This window comes from Columba livia, unplaced genomic scaffold, assembly GCF_036013475.1.
Source record: "Columba livia isolate bColLiv1 breed racing homer unplaced genomic scaffold, bColLiv1.pat.W.v2 Scaffold_166, whole genome shotgun sequence".
Classification (NCBI taxonomy): Eukaryota; Metazoa; Chordata; class Aves; order Columbiformes; family Columbidae; genus Columba; species Columba livia.
Window position 1 is genome coordinate 163,278 of NW_027043062.1, and position 21,391 is coordinate 184,668.

The 21,391-nt window shown below is 54.6% G+C and overlaps 1 long non-coding RNA gene across 1 annotated transcript; it reads right to left on the bottom strand.

The window, feature by feature from the left end:
• Positions 1-512: 512 nt before the first annotated feature.
• Positions 513-1,164, bottom strand: LOC135577895 (uncharacterized). The gene is made up of 2 exons (XR_010469390.1): positions 1,012-1,164; positions 513-727 (listed from the first exon to the last, which is right to left on the bottom strand). It is a non-coding gene; the product is annotated as an uncharacterized LOC135577895 (long non-coding RNA).
• Positions 1,165-21,391: the final 20,227 nt, after the last annotated feature.

A 21,391-nucleotide genomic window follows, 5' to 3' on the forward strand; every position in this document is an offset into this window, starting at 1 on the left:
GCTGGCACCGCCGGCATCGCCTGGCTGGGGAAACTGAGCGCCCATCAACTCGAGCTGCCCGGTGCTTTCCTGCGACTGCAAAGCGCTGCGACACGGCGGCTGTGGGCACCCCGGGGCGGGGCACGAAGCTGCTGCGTCCCCCCAGTTCTGGATCCCCCAACCCAGAGCAAAGCGCAAAGCGCTCCCCTCCTCCGGCTGCCGACAGCCAGCCCGGCTTCTTGCACAGCCCCCTGGCTCCCCCCTCACCCCGTCCCCCCAGTTAGTGCCAGGGGGTGCTTCTGAAGCCCATGGACACCTCAGCCCCAGCCGGGGTGCAGGATGGGCCTCTGCTGGCTCTGCCCTGGTGCCCGCTGGTTTGCTCCCCGTGCTCCCTCTGGGGACCCTGGATACCACTGGATCCACCTGGGCACCCCAAAGCGCCTTTTTAGCACTTATTTTTCTCCTGGAAAAGCAAACACAGGGGGCTTTCTGCCATCCTGCCCCAGGGACCCCCACTCAGACCACACCGGCGCTTGGTTGCCCATCGCCATTTATTGCAGCCGCTGCCTGCTCAGCGCCCGGGGCGGTGGGACCGGGGCCGGGACCCCCGTCCTGCCCGGCTGTCAGGGGGTTGTTTCGCTGCGGGGGGGCTGGATGGGCGGCAGCAGCTTCGGTGCCTGGGTGAGGCGTCCGGGAGATGAGGCTGGTCGGCGCTTCAGCACGGCTAACAGCAGCGGGGAGGCGGTGCCTGGGGGCGAGGGGCAGGGTCAGCCACAGACACCCACCAACAGGGTCCTGCCCCCACCCTGAAGCACACAGGCTGTTGTCCCACACTGCCCAGCACCACCCCACATGTCCCCCCAGCTCCCTCCAGCTCCACCACAGGGACCGGCTGCCCCAGCAGCCAGTGCTGCCCCCACAGCCCAGCCCAGAGCCCAGACCCCCGTCCAACCCTGCCCAGCTGTGGGCACAGACCCGTCCCCCCAGACAGCGGGGTGTCCTCTGCCCCCCGGTGCCCTGACAGGGCCATACTTTTCTGGCTCCTCGAGGTCGAGGTCTCTGGGGTGGCCGTTGGTGTTGTGGGCAGCTGAGAGCCCCCCATCATGGAGAGCTGCTCGTCCTGCCGCTTCCCATCAGTGCCGTCCTGGCCCGACAGCTGCATCGCGTCCTTCTGGGAAGGGGAGAGCGTGTGACCCAAACACGGGGCCCCGTTCCGCATCCCCCAGCAACCCTCCCCCAGCCAGCTCTCCCTGGGGAAACTGAGGCACAGATCCCCCCGCAGGCTCAGCATCCCCCTCCCCACCTCTGTCATCCCTACCTTGTTGGGGCGGCGGGCGCTGGATGGGGACGGCCGTGGGGTGCTGGGCGGTTGGGGCTGGAAGCGCGGGGGCGTGACGGTGTGTGGGCCCCCGCAGCTCCGCGGAACAGTGGGGTATCTGCACTCGCCCGTCCGCTCCCTGTGGGACAGGACATGGGGGTGCTCAGTGCCCGGCAGGTGGCACCCCATGTGTCACTCGACGCCAGGGAGGGGTCGGGGGGTGCTCCCTGTTCGGGGGGCAGTTACTCACGGTCCAGGCGCCAGCATGTTGAGGGGCCGGTCACAGGACAGGCAATGGAAACCAGGCAGCAGCTGCCTGGAGGGGGGAGAAAAGGGCTGGGGAGCTCCTGGGGGGCACAGCCCCACCTGCACACCAGCCACAAAAAGCCTCTGCACCCACCCCCCAAGACTGGTTGAGGAGGGCTCCTCCCACACGTGCCCCTCATTGTGCCGCCTCTATCGCTGCGAAGCTGCAGCTGGCAGGAGCACAAGGCACAGCCACTTGCTCAGCATCCCCAGGGGCGCTGCCCACATGGCTCCCACGCCAGGTACCACACCGGCACGAGCCGGGACAGCCAGCAGGAACAGGGCCAGCACTGCCAAAGCCGCCACTGTCCCCATGGCACTCACTTCCTAATCCCAGCGGCATTGTCACGCTCTGCCTGCAGCGCCTGCTCCTGGAGCTGCCCGCTGAGGCTCTTCCACCGCTCCTCCTGCTGCTTCCGGAACGCCCCCAGCTCCCGGCGGTCCAGCTGTGGACGGGTGACACCCTCAGCCAGCTACCCCAGGATGGGACATGGCGGTCCCCGGGGGCACAGCCGGGAGGGGGGACCCTCGCAAGGATGCTGCCTTAGGCTGCCAGGCCCCAAGGTGCCAGTGCTGCGTGGAGGGGACGAGCCCTCACCTTGCAGTCCATCTGTCTCTGCAGCTCTTTCTGGAACTGGAGCCAGCCGTTCTCCTGGCCCGTCACCCGGCTCGTCACCTCCTCCATCATCTTGGTCAGCCGCTCCACGCACGCCTCAAGCTGGCTGCGACTGACTTTGTCAGCCAGGGCGGCTTTGTCTGCTTTCTAGCAACAGGGAAAGGCAGGAGAGCGGTGGGGACAGGATGCAGAGACAACAGGAGAGGGGAAGTGGCTACGTGGTCCTGTTCACCCCATCACCCCCGTGGCGTTGGTCCCACCAGCCGAAGGGACTCGGGGTCACAGAGGGACCTGGCAAGGGACCTGCAGCCGGGCTAGAAATCCTCCCTCCCCCTGGCTGGTTCTGCCAGCCGGCACCCAAGGGACAAGGGGTGTTTGTCACCCTGCCCGGGACACCCTTGACTGGCACCGGGGCCCCTTGAGCCCGTACCTCATCGATTCCCAGCACCAGCAGCTCCTCCTTGTCTGCTTGCTTCTTCTCCAGCCTCCCCAGGGCCTGGGACAGAGCCTTCCAAGGCAGACAGCAGCCCGTGATGCCACGGCAGGGTCGGAGCTGCCCCCGGCCAGCCGAGCACCCCCTGCCTCCCCACCCCATCAGAAACCTCCAGGAAAGGCATGGGGAAGCTGTGCAGGGCTGCGAGCAGGGTGGCAGGGGGACAGACCCCTTGGGGTCCCAGCCTGGGCTCTGCCTGCGCGTTACAGCCACCCACCTTGACGTCATTCTGCTCCTGCTGGCGATCCTGCTGCAGGTTTGCAAGGTCCAAGCTCAACTTCTCGTAGCCTTTTTGGAGCTGCACGATGCTGGTCTGGAGGCACTTGAGCTGCTCGTCCTGCTGCAGGGACTAAGAGGACAAGGCGGTGCTGAGCAAGGGGGTGGCTGCCCCACGGGGGCAGACCCAGGGTATTTTGGCTGATGGCCACGGGCCCTCAGTGCAAGCAGGACATTTGCTCCAAGGCTTTAATTCCCTTCCGTGCTGCTGACTCCGACAAGCCAATTAGGGGGGCAGCGAGGGGCTCCCCCACGTTAGAGCAAAGCAGAAATGCCTGGGGGGTCCTGGCAGCTCAAGCCCCCTACACCGCATCTCCTTACCTGTCTCCTCCACTTTGGATAACTGTCCACCTTGCCGCCCGCCTTCTGGGCCAGGGACTCCACCTGCTCCTCGAGCTTCTCGCAGCGCTGGAGGAGCTTCCCCAGCAGCACCCTGGTGTCCGGGCTGCAGAAGTGGCACCCTGCGTGCTCGTGTCCCCCGCTCTGCACCGTCGCCCTCGGCTCGTCCACCTGCTGGCAGGGGAGGAGGAATCAGCTCTGAGCCGGGCTGGGTGCCGCCCACAAGCCCAGGTGCCGTGGAGGCTCCATGGCCCCATCCAGCCAGGGGACGTGGCCGGGACCCCGCCAGGACTCCCCCCGAGCCAGCGGGGGCTGGGAGCGCTGCCCCCGGGCCTCACCTCTGCCTGCAGCTGCTGCGCTGCCTCCATCACCAACTTATTCACGTACTTGGCCGCAAACTGCTCCAGCTCGGCCTGGGTCGGCTCCGGCTGCTTCCCCAGCTCCTTGCGCTCTGCCTTGACCTTCTGTCCCTTGGGCCTGGCCAGCGAGATGGGGGCAGGGGCAGGCTTAGCCTTCGTGGGGGTGTCCCTCGGCCCCCAAACTGGGATGCTCCCAGACCCCAGGATCCCTCGCAGCCCTGAGGGGTAGGAAACCCTCTCCCATCCTTTTACCGCGGCTGTCGGGTCATCTGGCCGCTGCCGGCTGCTTTTCTGCCGGCTCCAGCCCCCCTCGTCTTTCTGGGAGCATCCTCCACCTTGCTGATCTGGGAACGGCAGTGGGGGCGGTGAGGGCACAGCCCCCTGTGTCATTCCGGCACGGGGACCCTTCGGCTGCCCCCTCCCTGCCCAAACTGGCATCCCCGCAGCCCCTCGGGGACTGCTGCCGGCTCACCTTCTCCTCCTCCCCGTGCAGGGCCCTGGCCATGTCTTGTAGGAAGGACACCTGGCACCTGAGGTCGGCCAGGATGCTGGTGATGCTCTCCCGGCCTAGAGGGACATGGTGCAAGGGGATGTGCTGTCGGTGAGGGGGTCTCTGAGCATGACGAGCCCCTGACCCAGGGTGACCCCACGCCAAACAACCCCCGCCAGTCCTCCCGTGCTCTCACCTCCCTTCGGGAAGAGCCGGCGCAAGTTCTCAAGATCCGCATGTTCTGCTTTGGTAGATTTAAGCTGCTCCACCTGCTCTTTCAGACCAGTGCAGAGGTGGCCGAGCTGCCCAACCTGGGAGAGAACCTCCCGCATCTCCGACTCGTAGCTGGAGGTGCTGGTGGAGCCCCAGGGCTTGGCCGGCTCTTGGGCATCCCCTGGGATGGTGGCTTGGGAGCTGGAGGACCCAGGCTGCACCCCAGGGGTGCTGGTGTGGGTCCCAGGGGATCCTGGCTGCATCCCCGAGGTGCTGGCCTGGGCATCAGGGGCCCCTGGCTGTGTCCCCAGGCAGGTCCTGGCCTGGGTGCCCCGTGATCCTGGTTCCAGCCCCGAGGTGCTGGCCTGGGTGCCCCGGGATCCTGCCTGCATCCCCGGGGTGGTGGCGCCGGCACCAATAGACCTCGTGTGATCAGAGGGAGCGCCTGACAACTTCACAGGGGTCGCTGGTTCCCCCTGTGTCCCTGCTCGCATCCCCGGGGAGCCAGACCCTGCAGTCCCCTTGCCGGTCTCCATCCCAGGCCGTGTCCCACGTCCCTTCGGCCCCAGTGCTGAGCTCTTCCTGGCCTGGCTGTCCATGGCCACCTGGGTGGGCTCAGCAGGGGCAGACTGGCCCCCACCGCCCTCCTGGGAAGAAGAGGCAAAGGGCAGCACGTTTACTGGCAGCTGGACAGCCGTGAGGACAGACCCCAGAACCCCCCGCCATGTCCCCAGTCCCTGTCCCCAAACCACCATCTCACAGGGCCAAACTCGTGTTGAACATGAGAGCCCAAATGCAAAGGGATCACGGGGTCAGCCCAGCCATGGAGCTGGGGGGATGGGACACCCAGGGATGGGACCCGCAGCGTCACTGCCCAGCACCCCACCCCACAGGCTGTGCCCCGAGGCAGGAGGGCTGGTGTCCCCGAGGGAGCGGGGGACGCAGCCGCCTCCTGTCCCTGCGCAGCCCGGCAGCGTCCTGGGGCTTCCCCTGGAGCTGGGCGAGGAGAGGGACACCCGTTCAGATGTGGGAGCGGGATTTAAAGAGTATCCCCAAATGAACTGGGGCAGGAGACAGAGGGACGCTGGGCAGGGCTGTGCCTGGGGGCCGTGGCTGAATTGCAGGGGCAGAGCTTTATCTCCCCTTCTCCCCTCCCCTGGATCTGTTTTGAGGGCTCTCTAGTTCAAAAGTGCCTTAGCGACTCCTGGGACACCCTTCCCACTCTTCCCTCCTGCTGCCCTTCACGCTGCTGACACCGATGGCCGTGGGGCACGGGCACAGTGTGACAGGGCAGCAGGAGCGGGGAGGGACGAGGGCCCAGCTCCCTCCCAGGGCACCAGGGGATGCTCACCAGGCCAAGCGTCTCCTGGATCTCCTGGATGTCCTCGGCCAGGCCGGAATGCGCCTCCTGCAGGGCATGCATGTCCTCTGCCAGGCCGACATGCGCCTCCTTCATCTCCTGCATGTCCTGTGCCATTCCAGAATGCGCCTTCTGCATGGCCTCCTGCATCTCCCGCATGTCCTCTGCCATGCCAGAGTGCGCCTTCTGCATGGCCCGCACGTCCTCTGCCAGGCCGCACTGCGCCTCCTTAAACTTGTTGATCTCCTCCCACAGGTGCTGGAGCGAAGCCCTTTTCTGGGAGAGCGGGTGGGGGGTGAGCCCAGGGGAGGGTCCCTGGGGACCTGGGCCCCGCTGTGCTCTGCTGCGGGAGCTCGGGCTTAACCCAGCCCTTGGGCTGAGGGCGGCACGACAGCAGCGCGGAGCCCGGAGGAGGGGGCGTCTCGTGGGGGAGCACCCAGGGACCAGCAAGAGCATCTACCTTGGAGACGGCTCTCTCCTCCTCTTCGGTTGTTGTTGGCATCAGCTCCTTGGACATGGAGGAGACCTCGGAGTTGCTCCCGGTCCCCTCCAGCTGCTCCTCTGGTTTCCAGAGCTGCTGCCCTGTGCCCAGGGCTCCGTCCTCCTCCTTCTCCTGGCCAGGCTGCTCCTTGCTGTCCTGGTCCTTTGCCAGGCCGGGGGCCGGGCTCTGCCCTGGCTCCAGGACAGACAGCTGCTGCTGGCCCAGCTGCCCGATGATGGCCTCGAGCAACTTGTGAAGCGCCACGAAGTCAACAACCCCCAAATTGGGTGTCCCGATGGCGGCGTTCAGCATCTCCAGCAGACCGAGTGTGGCCATCGCTGCTGCTCTGCCGGAAAACACGGAGCCTGATGTGGGAAGACGGGAGCTTTTCTGTCCGGAGGTGATCTTGGAGGGATGGGCAGCCAGCAGCCTTTCTCCTGCTCCTTCTTGCCACAGAAAGCGATCAGTCACCAAAACAGATCCAAGTGCCGAAAGCAATCGGAGTGATGAAAGCGATCCAGTCACCAAAGCGATCCGAGTGCCGAAAGTGATCAAACCACCAAAAGCGGTTCAACCACCAAAAGCGATTCCACCACCAAAAGTGATCCCACCACCAGAAGTGATGCAACCACCAAAAGCGATCAAACCACCAAAAGTGATGCAACCACCAGTAGTGATCCCACCACCAAAAGCGATCCAACTGCCAAAATGAGTCCACCACCACAGTGATCCCACCACGGCAAGTGATCCCACCACGGCCAGTGACCAAATGGGTGAGGGGCACAGGTGACAGGGGACAATATAGTGTCTCTGTTGCCCGGCAACAGCCGCCCCAGGAGCCAGCGGGCGCCGCCCTGGTCCTTTGTGATGAAGTCATCCATGGGATGGGAGATGCTGAGGCTCCCTCCTGCCTTTCCCACTTTACCACCCACAATGCAGCTGGTGACACCTCAAATGTTGTGGCAGGTCACTGCAGCCCGTGCCCAGATTCAAAAGACAATCGCACAGGTCATGGGGAATGAAATCTCATTTCACTGAATTAAACACCCTCAGTTTTAATTGCAGAGAGAATGGCTTTATCCGTGTTGTGCACTAAATCAAACTCTCCCCACGTTTCACCCTTTCCTTTCCCCACGGCACAGCTGGCCTCGGAGGCGATTCCCCTTGGTGGCAGATGTGCAGCGACTGGCTCACGAGTGCACCAGCACTGGGAACCTGGGCTGAAAACAAGGTCAAAGTGCCTGGTTTAGGACGCCTTTCCCTGCGGTTCATCAAGCAGAAGGATGTCTTTTGAGAGGGAGCTGTTCTGAAGGGATTTCTTCTGCCTCTCTTCACCGTTGGCACGAGCCAGCGGCTGCCGACCAGGAAATGTGCTCATCGCTTGCTCCCTCATGAACACTGTCCTGGCCTTTGCAGCTAGAACGACATAAACCAGAGGATGTTTCCTGTCACCTCTGCAAGGAGGTGGTTCAAATGCAAAGGCTGATCTTGCCTGTAAGCAGCACGAACTGCTCTAGAGACAGCTCTTTGCTGGGGATGGAGCTGCGAGAGAGGTTCTCCAGCTGGCACGGCTGCCTCCCTTTTGCAACACGGGCCATCTTTTGCTGGCATTCCCGTCCCTCAGCCTGATGGCTCTGACATCTCCTCTGATGCTTCAGAAACGCTGCTGCTATCTACACAGCCATTGCAAGATCCTTTTGCACGGAGAACTGAAGCTGCTCCATAGCTGAAAGGGAGACCCCAACACAGAAAGCAGGGCTGCCATGATTCCTCTGAGAGTGAACCCCACATCCCAAAGAAAGCCGGTCCTTGGAGATGGCCAAGTTTGGAGCAGCGCTGTCACACGTGAGCTGCGAGTCACACCAGGAAGAGTTCCAGAGGACGGAGCGTGTCCCCAGATGGCTTTTGCCAGCGCTGACTGAGGAAGAGGCGTCCTGTCCAGGGACCTCTGCACAGACATCTCCAGGCAGAGCAAGACACTGGGGGGCAACAGCCCCTCTCAAACCCCAGTTTTGCACCCCAAGTGGCCGCACGGCAATGGGCAAGCCTTCATCCCGGGCCAGAGATGCTGGATCCAGAAGTCATGGCTTGCTCCCGGGAGGGTCTTTTTGTGTCAGAACCTCCTGTGTTTCGCCACGCATTTTTCACGGTCAATGACTTTCATTTCTTTTCCCTCTACGCTCTCCTCCGGTTTTGCCGTGGAGAGCAGATGCCAACAGTCTATTCCAGCCTTACGGGATCTTGCAGACTTCTCCTTTGCTGTCTGTGGTGCTGGTGATTGCCTTCTGCTGCCCCTGGTTCATGTTGAAGACTAATTCCTGGCAGACGTGGTTGGTGCTGCTGAGCAACACTCTTGGCTTTGTGCTAGTGCTCAGTAGGACACCGACAAGAAAGCAGGTGTCAAAAACCTCTCGGTTCTTGTGTTGAATGGTGTAGTGTATCCAGGAGTCTATTCCCGCAACCTTAATTGCGGTTAATGTGGTTAAGAGTACTTGATAGGGTCCTTCCCAACGTTCTTTTAAAGTTCCTTTATTCCAGGTTCTTGGATACACCGTGTCTCCATGCTCTGTATCACGTACCGGATTCTCAAGTGCTAGTGGGCGATTCCACACTAGTGCGGATCTGAGTTGATTCAGTGTCCTGCCGAGAGGCAACACATAATTGTAGAAATCCTGATTACCTTTTACATGTACACTTGGATCTGGATCCGGTGCTTCATATGGCTCGCCATACAGAATTTCGTATGGACTTACTGACATTCCGCTCCTAGGTTTAATTCTAATACACAACACCACTATTGGCAAGGCCTGAGCCCATTGCATTTTTGCTTCCTGACAAATCTTGCTAAGTTGCCTTTTTAGGATCTATAGGGCACGCCTGAGATTTGCATGCCTTGGACTACTGGATGTATTAACCGAATAAAGCACAGGATCATACACGGCACAAACAGTAAACCCAGAAATGCACATGCTATCACGAACCCTGTTTTCTTCCACCAGGCTACCATTTCGAGACCAATATCCATTAGGTGGACCTGGGTACCAAGGGGGAGCAATAGAGGTATTTGATGAATTTACCCGCGACACTAGCTTACAAGAGGTTCATCCGATGTATCAGTCATTTGAGACCCCCCACATATCCAGCATGAGGTGACATTTGATTCCTGGGCTATTTTCCATAAGATCTATAAGCAGGGTTTTCCCTCCTGTGGGTAATTGTAATCCCTTGTCTTTTTGCCTTATTTCTTCTCACCAATCTTTGCTTTTCTGTAGTGGCAGAGCCCCCCCGCCCCGGGGGGATGGGGCTGTCGCCAGCCTGGCTGAGAGGTGAAGCCAGAGACAGAAGAAACTAAAGGAGCGTTGTTGTAAGGCGCGTGGACAGGGCAGCTTTGCTATAGAGCCAGCCCGCTCCGGCAATAAAGCGAACTCTGTGAACATCACATTGCTGTGTCAGGTTCCGTGTCTCGCGTGGAAAGAGCAACATTTTGGTGACCCCGACGTGATACTTCGTATCGAAGCAAGATCGTTGGGACGTGAAGACGCCAGGAAAGGCACCTGGAGGGCGAAGTTAGCCCTGCGCTTGAAGAACAGCGGAAAGCAGGCCTGCGGAGAAGCAGGTGGCGTGGGAAACACGGCATCCGCGGAGGAAAAAATCATAATGCAGAGTATTCTGCAGCTGGCTGCACGAACAGGAAGGTATTTTGAAACAGACGCGTTAAAGCGCCTGCTGCGATTCGCCCAGCGGAAGGCGTGTGTCCCCTTCGACGACGGATTTTTTTCTCCCGGTACACGGGAGGACACAGGGACCGAACTGTGGGACGCGGTCACAAGGGGCAGCCGCGAGGCTTGCGACCTCGCCGGGCCGTGGCGGGAGGTCAGGCGGCTGATGCAGGAGGTCTCAGCGGAGCCGGAGCTGTGTGCCGTCCCCCCGGAGCCGCCCGCCGCGAGCTGCCCCCCCTCCGAGGACTCTGAACAATCGATACCGCTGGTATGTCCCGTGTCAGATTTGGATTTCTGGGGCGGAGAGCAAATTATACCCTCTGCGCCCTTTGAGCCATCGCCTGCCTGCGACGAGCAACGGCAGCAACCAGCAAGGTTCAACGAGCCCGGACAGGTTAATCCAGCTGAAGTGCCGCTGCCGGAGGACCCGATGGAGCACGAGAATGCAGCACCGCAGAATCGCCCCGGCTTCCAGGAGGAGAGTGTGGGAAACTACAGCGGGTCTGTGGAATCCTTGTCAGAAAATATGGGAGCAGAGATCAGCCTTGAAGATATTAAGATTTACCCTTGAGAAGGATGGGAGTAAAGGAGTATCCGGAGATATGGAGTTGTACCCGTGAGAAAGGAGAGATGTACCTGTGAGAGAGAAGGGGATAGAAGAATAACATGGATGACAGCAAAATTAACCAGTGAGATGTTAGTGCTGTAACTTGTAACCAATAGTGAAAAGACACATGAACTGGTAGAATTGTATAAAAATGCACTTATAGCAATCAATAGCATCCATTCCTTTCATCTTGAAAGAACTTGGTCCATGTCACTTGTCCGTCTCAACCGCGACAGGAGAGCCACGTGCAGAGCCCGAAGGACTTACTGAGACGGCAGGAGAGCCAGATGCAAGAAGTTCTAGACGCCGTGAGGCGACTAGATGGCGGTAACAGTAAAACTTGGTGGTTAAGAGCATATCAAAAGGCGTCAGATGCGATGAAGGACGGGCTGGAGGCAACTGGCAGGGGATGTGAAAAACGGGGAAAACAGGAAAGGGAGGGGGCGGAATTAGACCTCACTCCTGAGGAGCTCCGTATTAAAAGGGAGCGAACACAAAAATGGGCTAGACAATGTGTTGAAGGTGGGATGTGGTCCGTAAGAGGAGCAGATGAATATTTGAGATCGTGGTATGGAAAAGGGCTGGAGACTGGGTTAGATGGGTTTGCAAATATGCGTCGACTTACTGATCCACAGGGAAGCACAAGGGAATTGTATAGCAGTGATAGTAATGATAATCCAAGGGTTTTGCAGCAAACGCAAGGGCTTGCTCTGGCAGCAGTGAGTTACCCAATATAGGTAACCCTGTGCCACCCTATTCTACAATAAAGCAGGATCCTGGGGAACCATATATGAAGTTTGTGGACCGTTTAAAAGAAGCTCTAGATGCTTCTCCTAACCTGATTCCAGAGGCAAAAGCTGCTGTGGGGAAAGATTTGGCCATGATGAATGCAAACACCCAATGCCAACAGATATGAGCCGCTTTGGGAAAAACTGCTTCTCTAGCAGAGATGGTGGAAGCTTGCACACGGGTACCGATCACGCAACAGGAGGTAGAAAAGGCAAAACTACATGCTCAAGCCCACGCTGCGGCCTTGGCTGCAGCACTTAAGCCTGCGATGAAAGGCCGAAGCCCTTCTGTCCTGGTTTTGTTATAACAAGTTTCTCTTTTAGTGATTTTGCCTGTCAGCTAAAGCTTCATATTAACTGCATTTTCCTGGAGAACCAGACACATGTTTTGGTAAAACTAGCAATGGAATGCTAACTTATTAATAAGCACGGATGGACATCTCGCAATGCATTGCTAATGCATTTTTCTCTGTTCCTGTAGCAGCAGAGTGCAGGCCGCAGTTCGCTTTCACCTGGAGGGGCATCCAGTACACGTGGAATCGCTTGCCCCAGGGGTGGAAACGCAGTCCTACCATCTGCCATGGGCTGATCCAGACCACGCTGGAGCAAGGTAAAGCTCCAGAACACCTGCAATATATTGACGACATCATCGTATGGGGCGACACGGCGAAAGAAGTCTTCGAGAAAGGTGAGAGAATAATTCACAGCGAAAGAAGTCTTTGAGAAAGGTGAGAGAATAATTCAGATTCTTTTGGATGCTGGTTTGGCCATAAAATGAAGCAAGGTCAAGGGACCTGCCCGAGAGATCCAGTTTTAGGAATAAAATGGCAAGACGGCCGTCGTCAGATCCCAATGGATGTGATCAACAAAACCGCAGCAATGTCTCCACCTACTAATAAAAAGGACACACAGACTTTCTTGGGCGTTGTAGGTTTTTGGAGAATGCATATTCCTGACTACAGCCAGATTGTGAGCCCTCTCTATCGAGTGACTCGTAAAAAGAACCAGTTTGAGTGGGGCCATGAACAGCGACAAGCCTTTGAACAAATGAAGCGTGAGATAACTCATGCGGTGGCCCTTGGACCAGGTCGGACTGGACTAGATGTTAAAAATGTGCTCTACACCGCAGCCGGAGATAATGGACTTACCTGGAGCCTCAGAAAGCACCAGGAGAAACCCGAGGTTGACCATTAGGTTTTTGGAGTCGAGGATACAAAGGATCTGAGGCCAACTATACTCCAACTGAAAAAGAGATACTAGCAGCATAGGAAGGAGTTCGAGCTGCTTCAGAAGTGATCGGTACTGAAGCACAGCTCCTCCTGGCACCTCGACTGCCGGTGCTGAGCTGCATGTTCAAAGGGACGGTTCCCTCTCCACATCATGCAACCGAAGTTACGTGGAGTAAATGGATTGCATTGATCACGCAACGAGCTCGAATTGGAAATCCCAATCGCCCAGGGAGCTTAGAAGTGATTACAGACTGGCCAGAAAGCAAAGACTTTGGGATGTCTCCAGATGAGGAGGAGGTAACACGTGCTGAAGAAGCACCACCGTATAATACTCTGATAAGAGTATAATAGACTGATAAGCAGTGTGCACTGTTCACAGATGGATCCTGTCGTCTTGTAGGAAAACATCGAAGGCGGAAAGCTGCTGTGTGGAGTCCCACATGACAAGTTACAGAAGCCACTGAAGGACAAGGTGAATCTAGTCAATTTGCAGAAGTGAAAGCCATCCAGCTGGCTTTGGACATTGCTGAACGAGAGAAGCGGCCAATACTTTATCTCTATACTGACTCATGGATGGTGGCAAATGCCTTGTGGGGGTGGCTACAGCAATGGAAGAAAAGCAACTGGCAGCGCAGAGGTTAAACCCATTTGGGCTGCCACACTGTGGCAAGACATTGCTGCTCGGCTAGAGAGCCTGCCTGTGAAAGTTCGGCACGTAGATGCTCATGTGCCTAAAGGTCGAGCCACCGAGGAACATCTAAACCACCAACAAGCAGATCAAGCTGCTAAGATTAAAGTAGCTGAGGTGGACTTGGACTGGCAACATAAAGGTGAACTTTTCCTAGCCCAATGGGCTCATGATGCTTCAGGGCATCAAGGTAGAGATGCAACATATAAATGGGCTCGCGATCGAGGGGTGAATTTAACTATGGACACTATTTCACAGGTTATTCATGAATGTGAGACTTGCGCCGAAATCAAACAAGCGAAACGGTTAAAGCCTGTACGGTATGGGGGGCGATGGTTAAAGTATAAGTATGGAGAAGCTTGGCAGATTGATTATATTACACTTCCACAACCACGTCAAGGTAAGCGTTATGTACTTACAATGGTGGAAGCAACCACTGGATGGCTGGAAACATATGCCGTACCTCATGCTACAGCCCGAAATACCATCTTGGGCCTTGAAAAGCAAGTCCTTGGCGACACGGTACGCCAGAAAGAATTGAATCAGACAACGGTATTCATTTCAATAACAGTATTATAGACAACTGGGGCAAAGAACATGGAATTGAGTGGGTATATCATATTCCATATCATGCACCAGCCTCTGGGAAAATGGAAAGGTACAATGGTTTGCTAAAAACTACACTAAAGGCACTTGGTGGTGGAACCTTTAAAAACTGGGATTCACATTTAGCAAAAGCCACTTGGTTGGTCAACACCAGGGGATCAACCAATCGAGCCGGGCCTGCCCAATCAGAAATTCTACAGACTGTAGAAGGAGATAAAGTCCCTGTAGTAAACATGATATCATGTTAGGAAAGGCAGTCTGGGTTAATCCTGGCTCAGCAAAGTCAAGCCCATTCGCGGGATTGTTTTTGCGCAGGGACCTGGCAGCACCTGGTGGGTGATGCTTAAGGATGGAGAAGTTCGGTGTGTACCTCAAGGGGATTTGAGTTTAGGTGAAAATATTCAATACTGAACTGCATGATGTGAATTGCCATGCTAACAGTGTTTAATAAGTGTTTTTCAGACCAAAACAGTGATGATGAAACCAGAGCTAGCTTCTTCGAGTGGCGCCTGACAACTTCTTCGAGTTGATGTCTTTAACCCACAAACAGTGGTCATGAGATGCACTTGTACCATTTTTCCTGCCCTGGGAGACTGTCGTGACAAAATGAACTTAATGAACTTTTCAAAGGATGGTCCACTGATTAATTACTCCTGTGTATATATGTACATATGTATATATATATATAGTAGTAGTGAGTAATTAGATTGTATTGATAGATTGTATTGATAAGGTTTAAGTATTCAGTGAATGGCATATTATAAGGGGTGGAATGTCCTGGTTTTGTTAAAAAACAAGTTTCTCTTTCAGTGAATTTGCCTGTCAGCTAAAGCTTCATATTAACTGCATTTTCCTGGAGAACCAGACACATGTTCTGGTAAACCTAGCAATGGAATGCAAACTTATTGATAAGCACGGATGGACATCTCGCGAGAGGGGCGACAAGAAACAAGTGACCAAGAAACTGACCAACTGTGTATAACATTCCATTCACGTGAATACTTCATATAAAAGTGGGAGATCACGAGGATCTCGATCCCTTTGGTGCTTTTCCCTTTTCCCTTCTGCTTATGGCCGACATTAGGAGAGGACCTTGCTAGTCGTCCCTGCAAACTGAGGCCAGTGACAGACTGAATCCAGCTCCGGTTGGCTGCAGAGTCCACTCCAGGACTTTGGTTGCCGGCTCTGCAGTTGCTGAGACTTTCAAGGTTGGTTTTGTATATTTTGTATTATTTTCTCTATTCTTATTAGTAGCATTAGTAAAACATCTTTAATGTTTCCAACTCTCTTCTCTCTGTCCTTCTTGCCCTCCCGATCGCCTGTCCTGAGTGGGAAAAGGGGAGAGGGAGGGGCACAAGGGGGAAGTGGGGGGGAGAGGGGGTTAACAATACATCTGCCAGGGTTTTATTGTCACCCCGCAATCTTAACCCTCGACAACATGAGACCTTAATAACGCAAACCCTGGAGGCATTAAGAGGGGCCAAACAAATTGCAGTAGTTTACGTAAAGGGCCATCGGAAGGGAACTTCCACGCAAGTAAGAGGAAATAATTTAGCCGACGAAGAATCTAAGAAAGCTGCGCTACTGGTAATAAAAGCAGTCGAACAGGATCCTGTACAAACTAAGTATGCTATGAGATTTACCAATCAGGAAAAGGAGAAACTGGGGCAAATGGGAATAGTTGAACGAGAGGGGAAGTGGTGGCTACCGGATGAGAGGGAAATGCTCCCGAAAGGAGTGGCTTGGCAAGTCCTGAGAGAGTTTCATAGACATACCCATTGGGGAGTGCAGGCTCTGGTAGATCAATTCGCTAACAAATATATGGTTATGGGGGTGTATGATCTAGCAAAAGGAATTGTTGGAGAATGTTTAACATGTCAAAGGATAAATAAACAGTGTCTTAGGGAGAGAATCCCTGGGGGAAGACAACGAGCCAAAAAGCCATTCGAAAGGATTCAGGTAGACTTTACGGAGTTACCAAAGGTAGGCAGATATAAGTACCTTCTAGTTATGGTAGACCACCTAACTCACTTTGTCGAAGCCTTTCCGGTAGCTCGGGCCAGTGCGAGGACAGTAGTAAAAATATTATTAGAGCATATCATACCTGGATATGGGATCATGTCAGTTATTGATTCGGACAGAGGACCCCATTTTACTTCCAAAATAATTAGAGAAACGTTAGAAGCTCTGGGAACCAAGTGGGAGTATCACACTCCTTGGCACCCCCAGAGTTCAGGAAAAGTTGAAAGGATGAACGGAGAAATTAAAAAGCACCTGACCAAATTAATGATAGAAACCAGAATGAACTGGGTGAAGTGCCTCCCCTTAGCCCTCTTGAACATAAGGACACAACCGAGGGCCGATACAGGACTTTCCTCCTTTGAAATGTTATATGGAATGCCCTATGATTTGGAGAAGCCAATCAAACACCCTAAAGTGGAAGAAAAGATGTTACAAGAATATCTTATAGAACTCATGAGAAGGAGGCAAGAACTGTTAAAGCGAGGCCTGGTGGTTCAAAGACCACCTTTAGATGTAGCAATACATAGTATTAAGCCGGGAGATCAAGTACTCGTAAAAACATGGAAGGAATCATCGTTAACCCCTCGCTGGGAGGGACCTTTCCTTGTTTTACTCACCACAGATACCGCAGTCCGCGCCGCAGAAAGAGGATGGACACACGCTAGTCGAGTAAAAGGTCCTGTCCTACATACAGACTGGGAAGTCACCGGGGAACCGGATGAGTTGAAGCTGACCTTCAGGAGGAAACAGACACGTGACGTATAGCCGTAGATACTAAGCTTCTTATGGACAACTGTAAGGAATTGCGGAAGTTACATATCGCATGTCCTGTATGCAAACAATGTAATCCTTGGGTATGTCGTGTGTGTAGCGGGTGCGGGATACAGCAGTGGGAAAAGTTTCCTTATGTTGAACGATGGTGTGATGAGTGTTTGGGAAAAACCATAAATACTGTGGAAATACTGTGGAAATTACTGGACGGGAAAATTGGCCTAGATACGGACATTATAGAAGAGATTGGTACAGAACTGTTGCACAGTTAGGAGAGAAACTTATAGTTAAGAACATAGAGTGTAGTAAAAATATTCAGTACTTTCTGTATGACCCGTAAGTCCAGACATTTGGGAAATAACCAAGAGGAAGTGTAAGAAGCGTTTAGTAAAAATACGGGAATGTTCCAGACCCTGTGAGGATTCGGGACAGTGGCCAAACCCTTGTATTTGAAAATAGCCCTATTGGGTTGAGTATTGGAAAGCGGGTTGTGACAGAACAAGGAGAGGATTCAGGAGGCAGTCCCCTGAAGACTACAACTGCTGCCGAGAAGAAAACTTACCCGGCTACTCTGAAGCAACAGAGTAGGCCCAGGGCAAGGCAGAGGGGTATCCTTGTGGGGATTGGCAAGTGCCTCCGAAGACTCCTAAAATAAAGCAGCTCCGTTAAGCAGAACAACCCTCAACAAAATGAACCTCCACTGGCTGATTTTCAGCCAACCAGGGGCCGGGTCGCTCTCCCTAATCCTCCTTACCTTACCGGTAATAATAGCAATAAAGCAGGGGAGTTCTCACCAGCCTTTTAAATGGACCCTCTATCGATGGGAGGACCAAACGATCATACAACAACAGAGCACATCAGGGTCACCTTCTTTTACTGCAACCTTCTGCCAATTAGTTCAGATTGAGCCATGCCTTAACAAAATGGGGTTTTATATGTGCCCCAGCACAGGGCCCTCGTATTGTAATACCCCAGGACACTATTACTGCGCTTACTGGGGGTGTGAAACGATTGCCTCAAGCTGGCCAATTCCTCCGGCAAATACTGATAAGTTCTTAAAGGTTGGATGGGGACCTGTAGGATGCATTCCTCCTTCGGGAGTCGTGAACCAAGGCCGCCGACTAAAACTCTGTTATCCTCGCAACCGAAACGAGCGGGACAGTGATGGCGAGTATGAATATATATTCCTTAACATAACAAACCCTGAACATAGTGGATGGCTTGTTGGGAAAACCTGGGGAATGCGGTATTATGAACCGGGTGATGATAGGGGAGGCATGTTCTTCATAAAGAAGGAAGAAGTTAAACCGACCCCTCGAGCGATAGGTCCCAATCCAGTAGTAAAATCCCCTCCCCCTCTGGGTAAGGAGACAAGGACAGTAGAGGAGAATATAATAGTAAAAGAGGAAACTGTCACTGAAGCCTTGAAATCTCTGAATACTGAAGCCTCGGAATCTTTTAATCCTCTATGGGAAATTATCCGGGCTACTTATCAAACCCTAAACTATACTCAACCCAACTTAACCACTGGTTGCTGGTTGTGTTATAACGTTAATCCACCCTTTTATGAAGCTATAGGGGATAATCGTCGGTATACCATAAACAAGGAGTCTGTGCCTATTCAATGTCCTTGGGAAAAGCAGAAAAGAGGGATAACCATGCAACATGGAACTGGGATAGGGACTTGTATAGGGAAAGTACCAAATTCCAAGAGACCACTTTGCGGGAATATCGTACCGAGCCTTAACGAAACCACAGGATATATTATTCCCCCAAATGGAACAAAATGGATATGTTCTAGGACGGGACTTACTCCATGTGTGTCTTTAAAGGTGTTCAACAGTTCCCGAGAGTATTGCATGTTAGTTACCATCATCCCAAGGATATTGTATCATCAAGAAAATGTAATGTATGATATTTGGGATACAGGACTCCATCGTACCAAACGGGAACCCATTACAGCCATTACTATAGCCACGTTGCTAGGGTTAGGGGCAGCCGGAGCAGGAACAGGGATAGCTTCACTTGTTCAACAAAATCAAGGATTCAGTTCCTTGAAGACTGCGATAGATGAGGACCTAGAGAGAACTGAAAACTCCATAACCGCCTTAGAGAGATCTCTAACCTTGCTATCTGAAGTGGTGTGGCAAAACAGGAGAGGGATGGATCTCCTTTTCTTACAGCAAGGTGGACTATGCGCAGCCTTGAAGGAAGAGTGTTGTTTTTATGCAGATCACACAGGGGTAGTCTGAGACTCGATGGTGAAATTAAGGGAGAGACTGGAATAGAGAAAAAGGGAAAGAGAAGCTGCAAAGGGTGGTACGAGTCTTGGTTTCTTCAGTCCCCGTGGCTAACTACATTGCTATCCACAATAGCTAGACCCTTGATGATATTATTACTCACCCTAACCTTTGGACCTGTATCCTAAACCGACTTATTGGACTAGTTAAAAACCGTGTAGAGCGGGTACACCTTATGCTGCTACAGAAACATGGAACTGATGAAGAAGCTGAAATGACCTTACTAGCCCGAAAAGCGGTAATTCGATTTGATCGAGAAATAAATGGGTAAAAAAAAAAAAGGGGGGGAATTGTAATAAGTGATGGTCAAAATTGTTAATGTTGAACAAATCGAGTAGGATTCAATTATATTATGCATATTGTTGTAAGCAGTAACTGCGCTTGTGCAAGTTTGATTATGTTTTGTAGAACCTTGTAGTAGTAGTTAAGGCAATGCCTGGATTGCCTGGATGGTGCCACAGATAACAGGACTCCCGGATGGGGCCACAGATAACAGGACTCCCGGATGGGGCCACAGATAACAGGACTCCCGGATGGGGCCACAGGTAACAGGACTCCCGGATGGTGCCACAGGTAACAGGACTCCCGGATGGTGCCACAGGTAACAAAGTTCCAGAGACGGAAATTCCCAGCGTGTGAACGAGCGTATAACATATATAAGCACACACGAAAAGTTGAGTGGTGTGCCTGTTGGCGGAACTGAGCTTCCCCCGGTCACCCAGCGCTGTTTTGCCTAATTACCGCTTGCTAAATAAAATTGATTGATTGACTCAGAATCGATTGGCTCTTATTTATAACTAATGTGATCTGTGTGTGGTGCAGGAGCTTCCCGTCCACTTGCTCCTCCATTCAGTCAGGTGCTGCAAGAGAGGGACAGAGAAAGAAACAGTTAGGACCGGATTAACAACCTCGTCATCCCTGTCCCCAAACCTGCAGGCGGCCTAGGAGGCCTGATCTCAGTTTGGCTCTTCTCCCTCTCTTTGCTGGAATCCTTCACTGCACAAATTTCTGTCATGAACACTCTCTGAACCAACCTGATGTGTTCATAGTTCCCAGCCCAGCGTCCATTCCTCAAGGTACCTCAGCATTTCCCTTTGAAACCACACCTGAGTGCCATCCCGTCCTGAGCTACCTCAGCATTGCCCACTGCAGCCTCCCCGACGCCATCTCCTCCCTGAGCTCCCTCAGCCTTTCCCGCCAAAGCCTCCCCGATGTCACCCCTCCCTGAGCTCCCTCAGACTTTCCCGCCAAAGCCTCCCCGATGTCACCCCTCCATGAGGTTCCTCAGCCTTTCCCGCCAAAGCCTCCCCGATGTCACCCCCTCCCTGAGCTCCCTCAGCCTTTCCCGCCCAAGCTCCTTCCGCGCCGTCGCGCCCTCAGGCTCCTCCGCCGCTCCCGCCGCTCCCCCCGTTCCCGGCCCCTCCCCGCGGCAGCGCCGCCCCCGCCCCTCGCGCCCCCTGGCGCCCCCACGGCGGCCCCGGCCCCGCCTGCACCGCTCCCGACCCGGCGCTTCCCCCTCCCGCTCGCTTTCCTCCCTCTGCCCTGCGGCACCGCGGGCTCCCCCCTCCACCCCACGGCCCCGCCCGAGCCCCGCGCAGCGCTCAGCCCGGGGCTCCCTTCCCTCACAGCCGCCCGCGTGTTTCCCCCTTGCCCGGCCCGGCCCGGGGCCGCGCTCTCGCGGCTGGCTGCCCCTCGCCTTCCTCCTGCCGAACCCAGCCCGTCCCTCCCCCTCCAGGCTCCCCCCTCAGCCGGGACCGGGGCGGCCCCGTCCAGTCTCCCCGCTGTCCGCCCGCCCCTCGCTCACCGCCGGCCCCGCCGCTCCTCGCGCGCTGCTCCCGCCGCCGCACCGCCGGCACGCGCTCCTCGGCCCGCGCGCTTCTGCAGCGTGGCCCCGCCCATCCCGCGCAGGAGCCAATCCCGTCCGCGCCCGCCACCAAAGTTCCAAACCGGTACATTAAAAAGCTGTCACTAGGTATTAGAAGACCACTGCAAGATCTTATTGCTTTTTGAATTAAATCATAATTTTTCAATAAACCAAAAGCCAAACAGTTTCTGCAGTCTGTTGCTCATCCTCCTGTTCATTCATTAGCACTGCAGCAATCAGTTTTCATAAGATGTGTCAACAGAGGCGATTGAAAACCCCAAACAAAACTTACTGTATCTAGTGATGTATCTGGGATACTGTATCTGGGATGCTGTATCTGGGATGCTTTATATGGGGTGCTGTATCTAGGATGCTGTATCTTGGATATAGCATCCTAGATACAGCATCCTCGATACACCATCCCAGATACAGCATCCTAGATACAGCATCCTAGATATAGCATCCTAGATACAGTAGCCCGGATACAGCATCATAGATACAGCATCCTAGATACAGAATTCTAGATACAGCATCCCAGATACAGAATCCCAGATACAGCATCATAGA